Source organism: Pogoniulus pusillus, chromosome 11, assembly GCF_015220805.1.
Source record: "Pogoniulus pusillus isolate bPogPus1 chromosome 11, bPogPus1.pri, whole genome shotgun sequence".
In the NCBI taxonomy this organism is placed as follows: Eukaryota; Metazoa; Chordata; class Aves; order Piciformes; family Lybiidae; genus Pogoniulus; species Pogoniulus pusillus.
In genome coordinates, this window is record NC_087274.1 from 9,964,170 (window position 1) to 9,969,173 (window position 5,004).

Below are 5,004 nucleotides of genomic sequence, written 5' to 3' on the forward strand. Positions count from 1 at the left end.
GTTTCCATGCATGCTGGGCAGGAAATAAGGAACATTGCACAAGCTGCAGCAGCTGACGCAGCCCAGGCAGCCCTTGGGCACTATGGGAAATGCAGTTTTAAGGAACCACTCTTTTGCTTCTTGGAAATCATAGAATCACAGAACGGTTTGAGTTGAAAGGGAGCTTGCCGTCAGCAGTCAGCAGGAATATCTTCAGTGAAATCAGGCTGCTCAGAGCTCCAAACAGCCTGACCTGGAATGTTTCCAGGGATGTCCTAATCTTGACAAGGTTTATACTAGTTTATAAAAAGAGTACTGTAAGACCTTGAGTGCTGTGTCCAGTTCTGGGCTCCTCAATTCAAGAGAGATGTTGAGGTGCTGGAATGTGTCCAGAGAAGGGCAACAAAGCTGGTGAGGGGCCTGGAGCACAGCCCTGTGAGGGGAGGCTGAGGGAGCTGGGGGTGTGCAGCCTGCAGAAGAGGAGGCTCAGGGCAGAGCTCATTGCTGTCTACAACTACCTGAAGGGAGGCTGTAGCCAGGTGGGGTTGGTCTCTTCTGCCAGGCAATGGCAGAACAAGGAGACATAGTCTCAAGTTGTGCTGGGGGAGGTCTAGGCTGGATGTTAGGAGGAAGTTCCTGGCAGAGAGAGTGATTGGCATTGGAATGGGCTGCCCAGGGAGGTGGTGGAGGCACCATCCCTGGAGGTGTTGAAGCAAATCCTGGATGAGGCACTTAGTGCCATGGTCTAGTTGATTGGACAGGGCTGGGTGCTAGATTGGACTGGATGAGCTTGGAGATCTCTTCCAGCCTGGGTGATTCTATGATTTGATAAGATACTATCTCCATCCACAAAATAATCCCCAGCAAGATTAAAAAAACCAAAGCAAGCCATCTAAGAAAGCTGCCTAATTAGCTAAATTCAAACATACAAAAGAAAAATTATTCCTACCTTAGAGAAACTTCATAGCTCAGTGCCACCAGCACACAGGCTCTGCACAGCACTTCTGTCTTTCATCTCCTCAGGGAGTCAGGAGAGGAAAGACTCTTCATAACCTTTCACTGCTTTGTCTCAGGAAGCAATCTTAATTCTTAGCAATTGCATAGCCTTAATATTTTACTTGACAGTATTCCTAACTAATACGTTTAAGATCATTTAACCTTTAAATTCATAATATAGTCTGGGTTGGAAGGGACCTCCAAAGGTCATCCAGTCCAACACACTCTGCAGTCAGCAGGGACATCTTCAACTAGATCAGGCTGCCCAGGGCCCTGTCAAGCCTCACTTTGAATATCTCCAGGGATGTGGCCTCAAGATCTCTGTCAGAACACTGGCAAAACTGAAAGATCACACATGGACTGAACAGCTGCTTTTTGCTCGTGATCTTCTGCCTGTTCCTTTGGGCCTTCAAGTCAGGACATTCAGCTAAACCAGCTCCAACTAACTGCTGGCCAAAGAGGAAGGGAAGGAAATCCATGACTGACTGACTGGCACAGATCACTAAATTCTACTACTTCCATTGCAGTATAGGACTTTAAATAAATTCCATGTCCCAGCTATCATTACAATTCAATCCTCTTTTAATTCCCTAAGTTGTGTTTTCTTAAAACTGGCTTTTTTTCCTCAAAACAGTATTGATTTGTTACATGTGGAAGAAACTCAATCTGAATACTCAGAGTCTGCTTTGCAGAGATCCACTTGGAATACCAAAGTAGATTGTTTTTACCATGAGATAAGGTCTCCTTTTATGTATTAATTTATAGTAATAGCTTTTGAAAATCCTCTGGGCAGTGTCCCACTCATGCCTTTGTCCCCAAGTGCAGGGTAAGCATCTACCTAGCTGCAGGGAAAACTGGACTGGTGTGTTGGACCAATTCCTTTGGCAACAGAAAGCAGCTTGTATTTAAGTGAGTGAAACTAGTGAGGGACACAGGAAACTCCCTTAGACATAGAATCATAGAATCAATCGGGTTGGAAGAGACCTCCAAGATCATCCAGTGTCCAACCTAGCACCCAGCCCTATCCAGTCAACTAGACCACGGCATTAAGTGCCTCAGCCAGGCTTTGCTTCAACACCTCCAGGGACAATGACTCCACCACCTCCCTGGGCAGCCCATTCCAATGCCAATCACTTTCTCTGGCAACAACTTCCTCCTAACATCCAGCCTAGACTTCTCTCGGCACAACTTGAGACTGTGTCCCCTTCTTCTGTTGCTGATTGCCTGGCAGAAGAGACCAACCTCACCTGGCTACAGCCTCCCTTCAGGTAGTTGTAGGCAGCAATGAGCTCTGCCCTGAGCCTCCTCTTCTCTAGGCTAAACAACCCCAGCTCCCTCAGCCTCTCCTCATAGGGTTTGTGTTCCAGGCCTTTCACCAGTTTTGTTGCCCTTCTCTGGACATGTTCCAGCACCTCAACATCTCTCTTGAATTGAGGAAACCCAGAATTGGACACAGTACTCCAGGTGTAGCCTGACCAGTGTTGAGTACAGAGGAAGAATAACCTCCCTTGTCCTGCTGGCCATACTGTTCCTGGTCCAGGCCAGGATGCCATTGGCAGTCTTGGCCACCTGGGCACACTGCTGGCTCATCTTCAGCCTCCTATCCACCAGTAGCCCCAGGTCCCTTTCTTCCTGGCTGCTCTCCAGCCACTCTGTCCCCAGCCCGTGCCACTGCTTGGGGTTGTTGTGGCCAAAGCGCAGAACCCTGCACTCGGCCTTGTTAAATCTCATCCCATTGGCCTCTGCCCACCCATTTTAGGAAACTCATTGTAAAGACAAACCAGAGAATGGGTTCACAGAACCACAGAATGTTAGGGGCTGGAAGGGACCTGGACAGATCATCTAGTTCAACGCTCCCACCAGAGCAGGATCACCTGTACCAGATCACAGGAACACATCCAGGTAGGTCTTGAATATCTCCAGAGAGGGTTTCAGCAGATTAATTTTATATATATATATATATATATTTTTTTTTTTTTTTTAATCAGAAATTCTCTGTAAAGAAAAAAACAACAACAAAGCAAGCAAACAAAACAAACAATACAGCACGAAGCAGTTCAAAACGTGCTAGTCTGTTTGAATCCTTAATACTTTTGTGGCAGGAAACAAACTCTTGCATGGGGGGGTTGTGTTGCTGTTATTGCTTATTTTTATAGTTCTTCAGTGCAAAAAAGAAGAAATTACTAGTACCAGTTTGCTTGATTAACTGTGGCAGGATACAAAGTGTTGCATGGGAGTTTGTGTTGCTGTCGTTGTTTATTTTTACAGTATCACAGTATCATCAGGGTTGGAAGAGACCTCACAGATCATCAAGTCCAACCCTTTACCACAGAGCTCAAGGCTAGACCATGGCACCAAGTGCCACGTCCAATCCTGCCTTGAACAGCCCCAGGGACGGCGACTCCACCACCTCCCCGGGCAGCCCATTCCAGTGTCCAATGACTCTCTCAGTGAAGAACTTTCTCCTCACCTCCAGCCTAAACCTCCCCTGGCACAGCCTGAGGCTGTGTCCTCTTGTTCTGGCGCTGGCCACCTGAGAGAAGAGAGCAACCTCCTCCTGGCCACAACCACCCCTCAGGTAGTTGTAGGCAGCAATGAGGTCACCCCTGAGCCTCCTCTTCTCCAGGCTAACCAATCCCAGCTCCCTCAGCCTCTCCTCGTAGGGCTGTGCTCAAGGCCTCTCCCCAGCCTCGTCGCCCTTCTCTGGACACGCTCAAGCATCTCAACGTCCCTCCTAAACTGGGGGGCCCAGAACTGAACACAGCACTCAAGGTGTGGTCTAACCAGTGCAGAGTACAGGGGCAGAATGACCTCCCTGCTCCTGCTGACCACACCATTCCTGATGCAGGCCAGGATGCCACTGGCTCTCTTGGCCACCTGGGCACACTGCTGGCTCATGTTCAGGCGGGTATCAATCAGTACCCCCAACCAACTAAACATGACTGCAGAAAGGATGTGAATTCCAATACTGAATTTACATTCTCATATCGATATCGTTGAAGAAATGAGTAGGTAACTGCCTCTTTGTTTCCATTCTTCCCCATGGCATTAGGGAACAGACAGATAAAAACATTCCTCTTCGTCGCACAGTGAGTTCGTGCTTGAATCTTGGGCATTGTACTGTACCTGGAGTGACACGGCAACAACTCGTTTGGGGAAAAGCTTTCGTCCAGTTCTCTCGACAAAACTCGGGGACTTTACTTGTCATCTTCTGACCCTGCTTCGTTTTTGCCACACACTGCCGAAGCATCAACTCGCGGGGAGCGCTGGGTGGGTAAAGGAGGACTTCTTACGCTCCCCAGCTCGGCTCACAGCTCTCACAGGCACCGACGGAGCCAGTGGAGATCGCCCCACAGCAGCCTGCGGCCTGAGGGCTACCAACGCGGCTCTGCACCGCACCACAGCGCACATCCGCCGCGCCGCGGACCGAGGCAGCTTCATCGGACCGCGGTACCGGCAGCGAGGGGAAGGAAAGCCTGAGAGAGGCCCGCGCCGGCCCGCTCCCACCGGTGACCGGAGCACACGCCCGGCTGCAGCGGGAGCAGGCAGCGCACAGGGTTCCCACAGCAGCTGCCGGGGAAGAGCCGCCCTGAGGGCAGCCTGAGCAGAGGGCCTGATTTCGCCTCCCCTTCGCAACCGCCATTTTACACCGGCACCCTGCGAGAGGCGACTCCCTCCGGTAAGGACTTTTCGGGGCTGGGTCTCGCTCCCCGTGGTGCGGCGGCAGCTCCCCGCCCCTATAGCCGCGCCAGGCCGCGCCTCGCTTCCGTTCCTTCGCCGTTTCCAGCACACATTGTTCGAAACTTCCCCGCCTCCGCCCAGTCCTTCCGGGTCGCGGCCCAGACGCCTTCACGGTCGCTTCCAACGGCAAGCGATTTATTAATTTAGATTAGTATTTTCGATCCTCCCTCCAAAGCGGCTTCTGGGATCCGCGGCCGGTAAGGGGAGAAGAGGCGAACGGCGAAGCACGCCGCGGCCGGCGCCGGGCTGGGGGCGGAGCCTTCGCTTCCGGGGCGCCGTCGGCCATTT